At 38.0% G+C, this 13,413-nt stretch overlaps 1 long non-coding RNA gene and 1 pseudogene across 2 annotated transcripts in view; one reads left to right on the top strand and one right to left on the bottom strand.

The window, feature by feature from the left end:
• The first annotated feature begins 2,613 nt into the window (after window positions 1–2,613).
• Window positions 2,614–4,422, top strand: LOC122086707 (annotated as a pseudogene).
• A 7,241-nt stretch (window positions 4,423–11,663) lies between these two features.
• LOC122085822 overlaps window positions 11,664–13,413 on the bottom strand; it is an 11,757-nt gene continuing 10,007 nt past the window's right edge. For both annotated transcript variants that reach the window (XR_006142237.1, XR_006142236.1), the window contains 3 exons: window positions 12,904–12,993; window positions 12,077–12,315; window positions 11,664–11,976 (listed from right to left, as the gene is read on the bottom strand). This is a non-coding gene — a long non-coding RNA (uncharacterized LOC122085822). The remainder of the gene's footprint in view (window positions 11,977–12,076; window positions 12,316–12,903; window positions 12,994–13,413) is intronic.

Below are 13,413 nucleotides of genomic sequence, written 5' to 3'. Positions count from 1 at the left end.
CCATTGGAACAATAGGGCCGTTATGCTCATTACTAAACTTGTTGGAGAGATAAAATACAATCAAGGTATATCTTTTTTATCAGAGGTTGAATCGATCATGTTGTAACTTATAATTATCCATTGTGAACATTTATCTTCTTTTCGAAGAGAGAAGATCACTTAGCCTCTTACAAAAATAGACATCACACCAGCCAAATAGATTTCTTCCTATTAAAAAGGTCCAACAGATTGATTTGTAAAGAATGTACGATTATGTCAAGGGAGAGCCTAATCACCATATATAGAATGGTGGTTCTAGACATGAGCCTCATTGCGTGGAAGCGTAAATTAAGAGAGCTTATTTGCCCTAAGATAAAGCAGTGGAGATTAAAAAGAGTTTCATTGAGTCCATTTACTGATGAAGTGCTCAAACAAGGAATTGTGACTTTAAGGAGGACACTAATACAATGTGGGATGAGATGACGACCTGTATTAAGAAGGTTGCTAAAGAGGTTCTAGGGAATTGAAAGGTATACATCATGCCCTTAGGGAGACTTGATGGTGAGATTTAAGATTAAAAATACCAGTTACAGTACCTATCGGCCAAAGAGGAATCCTTCCAGCAGTATAGGCCATTTACCCCACTTCCCTCCACATTTCATTAAGTGGTCATGCTAGAGACATAAACAGTCATGGATAATTATGAGATGAGATCTTTCCTACTTTTAAAACATGGCAAAGGACTAAAGAGGTGGAGGATCTAAAAAGATATAATTCTACCAGAAATGAAGCTAAGATTGTAGGGAGAGTAAGGGCAAAGAAATATGATGATCTTTATAATAATATGAACATAAAGCAAGGGGAAAAGCTATCTAAACTAAAATGAGAGAAAGGAAGAGGTGGGGAGAGTACTTCTACGGCTTACTTAATGGAGACTTATCAAGTAATAGCATGTTGGAAAGCTATATTTTTCATTTTAACACCACTCGGCGGAGATATAAATGCAAAATTAGGATGTATGAAGTAGAATAAATTCTAAGAAAAATGAAAGTAGGGAAGGCTCTAGGCCCAGATGGGTACCTATTGAAGTGGAGAAGAATGTAGGAAACTAGGTTTGTCTCGACTAACCAAGTTGTTAAACAAGATTATGACCACAAAGAAAATATCAGATGATGGAGAAGAAGCATTGTGGTCCTGATTTACAAAAATAAAAGTGGTATTCATAATTGTAATTATAGAAGTATAAAAGTAATGAGTCATACAATAAAGTTATTGGAGAGGGTTATTGGAACCTACTTGAAAAATAAAACAACTACTTTTGAAAATCAATTTAGTTTTATACTTGGAAGATCCACGACTGAAGCTATTTACTTACTTAGGAGACTCAAATGAGAGATTTAGAGATTGCATGAAGGACCTTTATATGCTCTTTATTTACTTGGGAAGCTTATGACTGAGTCCCTAGAGACTTAATCTGGCAAGTACTAGAGAAGAAAAGTATTTCAAATAGTTATGTGAACATAATATGTACGATAAGGTGGTGAGAATTCACATTTGTTTGCAATTATCATGGATGACTTAACCAAAGACATTCAAGATGAGGTTCCTTGGTGTATGTTTTTTGTTGATGATATTGTTTTGGTGGATGAGATAAAAGTAAAGATTAATGCCAAGGTAGAACTATAGACATTGGCTTTTGGAATCAAAATGTTTGAAGATAAGTAGGACTAAGAGGGAATATATGGTAACTTTAGCCATACTAGGATGGATAATGAGGTGATGAATATTGGTGAGAGGGTGATTCCTCAAAGTGGGTATTTTGGATACATAGGATTAATTGTAAGTAATGAAGGTGATATAGAGGATGACTATGCTCGAAGGATTAAAATATGGTGGATGAAGAGTAGAGGCGTGTCTGAAGTGTTGTGTGATTGGCTTATTCCTTTAAAGCTTAAAGGAAATTCTACAAGACTATCATTCATCCAACTATAATGTATGGTGCAAAATGTTGGGCAATTAAGAAGTGTCATATAAGTTAAACTATGTATATTAGAGATAAGGATGTTGAGATGGATGTTGGAAAAACTAAGATGGATAAAGTAAGGAATTACCATATTAGGCATGAGCTAGGAGCAACTTTGATTCACAATAAGCTTAGAGAGATTCATTAGAGATGGCATTGCCATGTCCAACAGAGTCCTTTGGATGCCCTCAGTATGGAGGAGTGACTTGATTTAGATCAAGGGAACCGAAAGAGCTAGGGGTAGGCCTAAAATAACCATAGGAGAAGTGGTGAGAAAATACATGTTTAGCTTAGGCCTAGTATCTTGTATGACTTTTAATAGAGCTGATTGGAGAGCAAGGATCCATGTGGCCGACCCCATTTAGGTTGAACAAGTTTATGTTATTGTTGTGTGTGTGTGTATATATATATATATATATATATTGTGCGTCAAGTAGGCAACCAACTCCTTATTATATTCGGCTAATCTCCTTTTTACATGTATCGTTTTTTATGAGATATTTATTAATCAAGTATCAGGTCCTATCAACCTTTTGCTAGGGTGCCGCTTATTACCAACGCACCACTTCGGCACCTAGTTGCGGTGTCCATTAGGCAAGGGTTCTCGCATTATGGACAAGTGCAGGTAAAGAAGCTACTCAAAAAGCATAGAATTAGATTAGCATCCTTGAACATTAGTTCTTTAATGGGCAGGAGTCTAGAATTGATAGATGTTATAAGGAGAAGAAGGATCAATATTGCGTGTATCCAAGAAAGTAGATGGAAGGGTAAAAAAGCTAAGAAATTAGATGACTTTAAACTCCGGTATACATGGGATCAAAGTAATAGAAATGGAGTAGGCATAGTTGTGGAAAAAATTTAGAGATTGATGTGATGGATATTAAAAGATTTAAAGATAGGATTATATCTATCAAATTTGTGTTGGAGAAAGAGATTGATAATATAATTAATGTTTACGCAATAGAATTGTGTGAAAGTACTAAGTTATAATTTTGGTTCAATAGATTGTTATGTAAAGACTGTAAGGTTATTCTAGGGGAGAGCCTAACCACATAACATAGTTCAACATAGTTTAGTGGTCATAAATATGTTCCTCATGATAGAGAATCGCAAGATGAGGAAACTTATTTTCCCTAGGATGAGGTGGTGGAGATTAAAAAGAGATACCTTGAATTTATTTACCGATATGGTAGTCAAATAAGGAAAGTGGGACTTTGCGGGAGACACAATTACGATGTGGAATGAGATGACTACTTGTAATATGTCTAAAGGAAATCGAAAGGAAAATGTCATTCTCTAGGGAGACTTGATGGTGGGATGATGAGGTTCAAGAAGCCGTTAAGCCTAAGAAATTAATTTTAAGATATGACAAAGGACCAAGGATGTCAAGGATCTAAAAAGGTATAATTTTGTAAGAAATGAAGTTAGGGAGATTGTGGGAAAGCAATTCAAATAAGGGTAATTTATAACGCCACCCCCTGGAGAATGCCAATATTAGAGGGACACCCCACCAATATTAGAGGGACACCCCCTCTCTTAACCAAATTAGACTCAAACCCCCTGCCGTCAGTTAGTGTTACAGAATATACCAAGAATACTGACATCACCAGTTCATTTTTTTTTTCAAATACCATTTTACCCTTAAAAATAATGGAATACCAAAATTGCCCTTAAAAGTTTTAGTCCCCAAATCGATTGAAGAAAAAAACCTGAAGGTGGATGAGCTCTGGGATCTGTCCTCCACTTTGTTTACTTTCAGGTGCCATTGGGATGAGTTGCAAAAGCATCTCGCTTTCATCCAAAATGCTATCGAAGTAAGAAGTAAGTGGTTAATACGGAGCACGTGATCCCATTGCAGCTGTCATCGCCATTGCTGCCAGAGGTAATTCCTTAAGTAGATGCCTCCGCCTCCGATTCTGCTAATTCACCACTTTCGGATTTAGCCAGGCTTTCCAAGAATTTTCGACGGCCGGCGAAGCAACATTTTTTATCCATTCTCACTGGAACTCTGGGATCCATTCGAGGGCTTCCCCTTCAACAACTCACTCACTTCCATCCCTAATTCTGCTTGTGAAACATCGACGGTGGTCAGTGCTCGCATCAACTAGAAGGAGACCCCTCAAGCTCACGTGTTTCAGGCCGATCTCCCTGGGCTGAATAAGGAAGAGATGAAGGTAGAGGTGGAGGAGGGGAAAGTCCTCCAGATCAACGGTGAGAGGAGCAGAGAGCAGGAAGAGAAGATAGATAAGTGGCACCACGTGGAGAGGAGCAACGGAAAGTTTGTGAGGCGATTCAGGTTGCCTGAAAACACCAAGATGGATCAAGTGAAGGCTAGCATGGAGAATGGTGTGCTTACTGTCACAGTCCCTAAAGAGGAGGTGAAAAGGCCCGAGGTTAAGACCATCAAGATCTCCGGTTAGAAGCTTGCTATTTCTTGTTGATCTGCTAATGTTGTTTTTGAAGTGGAATTTGCTTGTAAATAAGTCTAATCTCTATGGCTTGATGCTTTGTTTCTTTTCGTTTCCCTGGTGTTGTAATTAGCGTTTGTCGTGCAGTAACTGTGTGGGTTTGTTAAAAGAAATAGAATCGTTTAATCTTCTGAAATTCTACTTCCACGGCCATGGCAATTGAGAATCCTCGGCCATGGAAATGGAGAAGAGCTTTGGAGAGCCTACAAAACCTGATGGTTCCAGAGAAGAGACGGAGTCTAGCTTGCAGTCGCGGGAGTTGGGATGGGGATCAATGAGTGAAGAGGGGTATTTTTGATAAAATATAATAAGGGTGTTTTACTCATAAGGCTAAAGTGTTATTTCACAGCATCACTTAACAGAGACTGACAGTAGGGGGTCCGAGTCTAATTTGGTGAAAGAGAGGGGGTATCCCTCTAATATTGGCATTCTCCAGGAGGTGGCCTTGTAAATTACCCTTCAAATAAATATGATGATCTTTATAACAACCTAAACACAAAGGACGAGGAAAAAGCTATCTATAAGATAGCTAAAATAAGGGAAATGAAAAGTAGAGATTTCCTCCATGTTAAATGTATTAAAGTGAAGATGGTAGAGTACTAATATGGAACGATGGCATTAAGGAGAGATGGAAAGATTATTTACACAGGCAACTAAATGAAGACATTTCATGTAATAATGATTCAGAAAACCGCATTACTCATCAATATATACGTAATATTAGGGTGTCTGAAGTAAAAGAAGTTTCAAAGAGGATGAAAGTAGGTAAGGCACCAAGCTCAAATGGGGTCTTAATAGAAATGTGGAAGAACTTAGGAATATAAATGGCTTATCTTGGTTAACCAAATTATTAAATAAGATTGTGAGCACAAGGAATATGCTAGATGAATAGAGGAGAAGCATTGTGGTTTCAATCTAGAAAAATTAATTCAAAGCTGCAATAACTATAGAGGCACAAAGCTAATAAGTCGTACTATGAAATTATGGGAGAGGGTTATTGAAACTCACCTAAGAAGAGAATCTACTATTTTAGAGTACCAATTTGATTTTATGCCAAGTAGATCACGACAATAGTTATCTACTTAGGAGGCTAATGAAAAAATTTAGAGTTTGCAAAAAGGATATTTATATGGTCTCATATTAACATATAAAAAGTGTATGATAAAGTCCCTAGAGAGTTAATCTGGCATATACTAGAGAAAAATGTCTCAAGTAAATATGTGGACATGATGAAAGATATGTATGATATAGCGTGGTGACTAGCTTAAGAACCGTCGGGGTCAAAGTAGTTAATTCTCAATTATACATCAAGGATCAACTTTAAGCCCTTGTTTATTTGCACGTATCATGGATGATTTAACCAGGGAAATTCAAGATGGAGTCAATCTTGGAATCAAAAGGTTTTAAGATAGTAGAACCAAATACGAAGTATATGGTGTACTTTAGGATAGAAAATGAGATGGTGATAATTGATGAAAGGGATATTCCGCAAAGTGATTATTTTAGCTATCTAGGCTCAATCATAAGTAAAGAATTTTATATAGAGGAGAATTAAAATAGGATGGGGATGGAGTAAAGAGGTGTGTTCAGAGTGTTGTATGATTGCCATATTTCTTTAAAAATGAAAGAAAATTTTTATAGTAAAATCATATGACAGGCTATGATGTATAGTGTGGAATGTTGGGTAGTGGGATGCTCCAGTTTGAAAGAATGATTTTATTCATATTGAACGAACTAAAAGAGCTAAGGGCCAGACCTAGAGGAGGAGAGAAATGCATAGATTCGGCCATGTATCAAGTATGACCTTGAATAAAGTTGATTGAAAGGCAAGAATCCATGTAGACAACTCCATTTAGTTACGATAAAGTTGAGCTATTCTTCTTGTGCATGGAATGTGAAGACTGGTTTAGGAAGTAAAGTTAGTCATTGAATCATGTAACGTTCTCACATTTTCATATTATGTGGCATAATTTGAATGCATGCAAGTGGGTCGTCACTTATCTCAACTGTCAAATTTCAACCTCAAATAAGGATGGAAATGGGTTAAAAAGTTTCATAAATTACAATATGCCATTTTATTTACTTTACTCAATTTTGATGGATTTCCCCTAATAGTTTTGAGCTAAATTTTACCGATGAAATGACTGTGGGTCCTGTATCAGATGGAAACCACCCATGCTTGCCGATGTTATATTTTAGTGACATGAAGAATTTCACAGAGCTTCATGCCCTGAATCATTATCCGTGATCTAAATACATTTAAGGGTATCATTACTGGTGTCCATTTCTATGGATTGACACATTTCTGCCATGTGGTTAATTCAGTTTGGGTGAAAACCTTGTGAAGAGCTAGAGAATCCAAGGTCGCTTAATGGAATTTACTATGTGGCAATACTTTTACTATGTGGCAAAACAAAGTATTGTAAAAATCATCACTACCAAGAGGATCCATAGACTACCGAAGGAATGCATGGACATACATGAGGGTATGTAATTAAATACAATTTCAAATTTCTACATATGATTAATCCAAACAATTCCCTACAATTTCGGATAATTGAAATTGCCACCTAGCTCTTCCATGACAACATTAGTTGTGATCTTCACCCTTGGTCTACGTGGATAAGGGGCCCAGCTAATGCGTGAAACACTCCGCCTGGGGAGTACGGTTGCAAGACCAAAACTCAAAGGAATTGACGGGGATCTACACAAGCGGTGGAGCATGTGGTTTAATTCTCTAGAAGTATTTGGATGTGTCTGGTCAAAGAAATTTTTCCCCAAATTAATAAAGAAAAAAAAAATATATATATATATATATATATATAATTTGATGATTGTATCTCTTTAACAATTATGTTAAGGTCCATTTGATTACAAGGGAAATTGAAAGGAAGGGAAGGAAAGTGAAATTTTTACCTAATAAAGAAACTTTTGTAATTATTACTGCACGTATTTGTAACTCATTACATATCATTCCGTGTTTGGTTATTAAATAAATTTTGGAAAAAAGAATACCATCCATCCACGTTCCCCATGCCCAGACACATCTCCATTTCCTTATGTGTCTAGGCGTGGAAAATATGAACAGGAAGAGCTTGTTCATGCATGACAAGAGACACAAATGCCAGAAGGTTACAAAGGTCTATGTTATAACCAAATTGACGACATTGATTACTGCAAATTTATGGATTAGGGGTAGACAAGGGCTGGCTATAATCTTAGCATGTCTCCACCCCCACGCACTTGTTATAGGCTTAGCATTTGTGACCTTTTGTAGGAAAAAAATACAAGATCAGTCAAAGTCAATTTGACCCAACCTTGAGCCTGGCATGATTGGATTGGGCCTAGGTTGAGTTTTGGTGACCTAAGATTTGATTAGGGTTTTAAAAAACCCGATCCAAGCTGGCTTGTTTTACCCCTATTATTATGACTTAGGAAAGGTTTCTAACAAAAAAAAAAAGAAAAACCCTAAAGGAAGCTGGAAAGGTTTTCTGAATGGTAGGGTCAACCACTCATAGTGATGTTTATGAATGATGAACAAGCTCTTCCGAAATCAAGGGAGCCAATCTGGCTATCTCCAACTCCTCATAACACTAGACACTATCCTAATATGGTACAAAGACAAATCTATTCAACATGCTGAGGCAAAAAAGGTCAAAACAATGTTCAAGATTTCCTCTGGATAAGGAGATTCTCAGGACGCACTACGAGGATATAAAAGCACCCACTTAGAGATAGCGTGGGTCATCTCATTCCCAAACATGTACGAAATTACAAAAGGAGGACCTCATCATAAGAATGTCCTAGATAATACACAAGATAGAAGAAGGGGGCCTAGAAGAGCAAGGATCCAAGAATTTTATAAGAAAGAGGCAATCCGAGAAGACAAATACCTCAGAAATGCCAAGCCGTCGAGCATAGGATAGGCCCATTCGAACTGCTAAAGCCTCACCCACCACTGCAGGAGCAAGGGCTAGGTGATTGGAAGCAATCAGCTTAAGGTGACCATCAAGACCAAGAATGGCACACCCGATACCAAGAGCCCTAGGCAGCACGCTTGTCGCTGCATCCAAGAAGATGGAAAAACAGCTTATCTATGGTGGACGCAGTGCAATCTCACCCGGAGGGTCCAAACTCTCCGAAGCCCTGTAAGTGGCATGGATAAGTGAAGTAACCCCATCAACCAACCTCAAGACTGAAGTCAACCACAAGTGGAGCGGTGGGATTGTATCCCTGAAACATCGAGCATTATTTCTACGCTTCCAAATTTCCCACAAAATCATAGCATGAGATGCAAAACAACATTGCCTTTCCATCTTGGAGGCATCAAGAAGCCGTCCCCACTTTAAGATATAAGGATAGGCCTTGGAAGCAAACCATACCTTCTTAGCAAAAGGGCATTCTAATAGGGCATGCTCAACCGACTCAGCCACAACACATCTTTGCTTCAAACTTGCAAGCACTCCAATAGCTCCAAGACAAGCTTTCCAAATAAAGGATTTCACTTTTGGTGGAATTTTGGAATTCCAAATGATTTTCATACCTCTTTCGGAGTAGGCTGAGCCTTCACTAGTGATTTGGACGAGCAAGGAGAATGCTGAGCCCCCAATCTATAAATAGAATTAACAGAGAAAGCACCATTTAGGGTAAGCCCCTAACACATCTTATCCAGACCTCCTTCAGAGCTAATATTGATTTAAGTAATACACTCAATCTCAAAGGGAAGAAAATAAGTCCGTAGCTTCTTCATATCCCACTTTGCTTGCACATCAATTAGCTCAAATACTCTAAGGTATGGGCAATCTGGTAGCAAAGGGAGGTGGAGTCTGAAGCCCTCTAGGACGGTATCTAAGGGTCCTCCCAAATCTGAATAGAGATACCTTTTCCAACAATCCACAAAATACCCTTCTCAAGTAATTGTCTTCCATGCAAGATACTTCTCCAAGCCCAAGAAGATCTACCTCCCGCTTGAGCATCTAAGAAATTCCTATATGGGAAATAAATACTCTTTAGAAGGCATGCCCAAAGAGACTTACCATTTGTAAGCAAATGCCACCCCAATTTCACGAGCAAGGCTTGGTTCTGGATGTTTAGGTCTTTTACCCCAAGACCACCGTCCAACTTTGGAAGGCAAAGACAATATCCTTACCCACTCAATGGATCTTCCTCTCATAATTTTTCTAACCCCATAAGAAATTACAATTGTCCTATCATCCAATAGGCCTTGCAGGAGCTTAAAATGAGATGTGATAGGAGGGGGCTGCTGTCTCCATAGACTTGATCAGGACCTCCTTTCCTGCAGGAGATATGAACTTCTCCTTTCACCCCGCAATTTTACTAATGGTTCTATCTTTGATGTGTTGAAAGGATGTAGTCTTGTTCTGTCCAATTTCGGATGAGAGCCCAGATAGACCTCAGGATGTAACAGACCATCTACCTAGATAATTTTAGCAAAGTTACGTCAAATCCTGATAGTGATATTTGGCGAGAAAGAGGCAGATGATTTTTGCCCATTTATAGCTTGACCTGAAGTCCCATAGTAGAGAGAAGGGGCATCCCCAAGACTTCAAAGAGATATGACCAAGACCAACGAGGCAGCGGCAAAAGTGTCCTTCCATGGGCGAGGGTAAAGAACGCCATTATCCCAACACAATATCACCCCTAAGGACTTAGGGTTGCCCCTTAGGCAGATGGCATACATTGTCAGCCTTTACCTTTCTGTGGCTTTTTTTTTTAATAAAGGTTTTATTGGTAAACAAAAAGGGAAAAAAACTTTTCCAAATAAAGAGGTTTCACTGAATACAAACAAATAATGTAATAGGACATACAAATTCCGTGCTACGATTGCATGTTTTGTGCCACGTATTCCAATTAACATACAATCATGAGTTTGCATTACCTAACCCAAACCCATGTCCATTCTACAAGAAGTAGAATATTGGATTTCTAATGGTATCCATCTGCTTCCTTCATCTCACCAGGTGACCAAACCTCTGCTCATTACCCAACAAAATCCAACATTTTCCTTTTCCAACCATGACATTTTAATATGCACTTCTGTCATTGATACTACTTTAAAACATCACTAAAGGATACATAATTTTCCTGCCTAAGCAGTGAAGTTCTCCCGCTGGTCCAGTTCACAGCTGAGCAACTAGTGTAGCCCCTACTTATGGAACTTGGTCATCGATCAATTAGCGAAGAATTGTCTATTCAAGGCAATGTGAGATGCCATAAGGTTGAACCAGAGCATTACGGGGTGTTTTGCGAAGGTGGAAATCGAAATTTTGATCAATTGGATTATTTTGGATTTATTTTTTTTTTAAGCTTGTTTTTATGTGTTTCAAACAGACCCTTTTTTGAGTCTTGAATCTTTTTTGTTTTATGTATTTTTGTTCATGTAATAGCTTGTAAAGATAACGGATCATTAAATGTGCAGATGCTGGTGCATTGGTCTTGATTTGTAATTAATGAATGAATGCAAGGACTAAGTTTTCTACTTGATAATTGATGATAGTTCTATGGAAAAAGAATCCCAACTCACATTTCCAGCATTGTAGATTTGTAGTGCAGTCCCTTTTGTTCTTAAATATGTTTAGGTCAGCATTTAGATAGGTAACACTTAATTAATGAATATGAAAAACAACTACAAATCTTTAACAAAAAGTTTGGGGAAGATGATAATGATCAGACAAACTACCTATAACAAGTACTGAAAATTTTGCAGACGCCATTTGCCACTGTGGACTGATATCAATGACTCCCCTAAAAGAAGTTGAACTCTTCCACATTGTCAAAGCTGAAACAGTCTTTCCAAAGTAGGGGAGACATTTCAATATGAAGAACTAAGGAAGTGAAATAACTGCAATTTTATAATATAAACAAAAGTTCTTTTGCTATTTCCAAACATCTCTAAAATTTTTTTGTATCTATATTATTGAATGGCCATCAGAGATGCCTTGTTATCAATTATCTAAAAACTCGAACCATAGACATGTCCTTTTTTTGTGGGGAGTAAGATGGACACATCTATTTATGTAATGCAAAAATTGGTTTTCCCAAAGGCAATAAACAATGTGCAACAAGATATATATATATATATATATATAGAGAGAGAGAGAGAGAGAGAGAGAGAGAGAGAGAGAGAGAGAGAGAGAGAGACTTCGAGGAGTGAGAAATTTTACCAAAAAAACTGTGTAAGAGATATGTGTATGTCATCGAAATTTTTTTCAATGTCTCCTCTTAATTAATTTATTTAGATTATAAAATTATTATTTAAAATAAGGGAGAAGGTTCCCTATAAGGCAACGTGGCCCTACACCACTAGTAGAAGCATTATGATTCAAATTTGCCTTATTTTCATTACTTTCCAATTTCTCTGTATATTATTCATGTTTGGTTTGATCTCTAGAGAGTCAACAGTGTCCCTCCCGCCTTTGGATGAGAATATTGGATAGTGAAGCACTTGGTGGTGTACCATTCTCCTATAACAACGAATCTTGTTTCCTGTACAATTACAATGTAAAAAAAGAGAACGAAATAACACAATTAATTGTATAAGAGAATTTATGTATCACCGAAAGAAACAAGAAACTGGACTACTGACCACTGGAGTTGCTGAGAACAGTAGAATTTGCACCTTCTGCATTATGAGGATCGGGCTACTCTGTAGTGCGCTACACTGTAGCACAGACTGCTGGGAGCCCTCAGACACTCAGCCCATGGCATGGATGTGCAGCCCAAGGTGCTCTCAGCCCTTAGACTGAGCTATACAACGTGTTGCGCAACAAAAGATTCCCATCCGGATTATGATCATCTTCCCAAGACCCTGCAGTGGCAGTAGCCCTGCATTGGGTACAAAGTGGCATCCTATCATCAATTTATTATAGTTATAAACAGGTTATAAAGGACGACACTGACATACTTCAGAGTCACTCCGCTGCCCAAAATCAAGGACTACCATTACCTATCTTACAAAGTAAAGGCAAATTAGTGACTGCCGCTTAAACACAAGTACTCCTGCATTACAAGCAGTTACTTCGACCTGGAAAAATGTGATTCACAATAATACAGATCGGGCTCCTCTCCGACGACTGTACCCTCCAACGCCCTTTCAACGACCATTCAAGAGCTGGGGGGCTTCGTCACACATCCCAACACCTACCAATACCTAGGAATGTATGTCCAAACCTTCCCAGCCCTTGGATGAATCGTTGGAGGGTTGTTGGAGAGGATCCCAATTCCCCATAAGCTGGACACTTAACCAGACCCAAATCAACCCGTAGAAAGGCTGCAGGTCTTTCTGCCCCTTTTAAGGGGGAAAAAAACCTCTGCACAAAGGAAACAGGAGTGAATATTTAAGACCCATCAGACAATGTAAAATGCAATATCAACATAGAGCATGCTATTCCAAGGAGAAAACACTGAAATTACCTCAATATGCCAAAGGAGGAGCTCAGCAGTCGAAGTCCGAACACAAGCCCCTAATTGATAAAGATCAGGCTCAGTAGCACAGGGCTTCATCTGAATATGGAAAACAACAAAAAACAAAAAAGGTGGATGTTAGTCTGAAACATTGTTAGTTAAAACGGGAACGGCAAAAAAACAGAGACATACGGTACGTGTTTTAAACAGATAAAAACGATGAACGGTACGGTAAAAAAAAAAAGGTCAAAAAAAGGGGAAACGTCAAACGGACGGAAACGAACGGTACGAGTATTAAACGTGTAGTTTTCAAAAAAACGAAACCAAAAAAAGGCAATATATCATCATGTAATTTGAGAGATTATTGCCTGTATACCTGCATCTAATGTTCTAAACTACATCAACATCAAACATTCATGCATATATCATCCAAAATATAGCATCCAATGTAAATTCCAAATTAAAACTTAATACACCATATTAAAAAAGACATGTCCAAAATATATATAAAAAAAAAAA

The sequence above is a fragment of the Macadamia integrifolia genome, chromosome 8 (assembly GCF_013358625.1).
Source record: "Macadamia integrifolia cultivar HAES 741 chromosome 8, SCU_Mint_v3, whole genome shotgun sequence".
Taxonomy (NCBI): domain Eukaryota; kingdom Viridiplantae; phylum Streptophyta; class Magnoliopsida; order Proteales; family Proteaceae; genus Macadamia; species Macadamia integrifolia.
The sequence above is the reverse complement of the archived record's forward strand: the minus strand, read 5'-3'. Positions and strand labels throughout refer to the sequence as shown.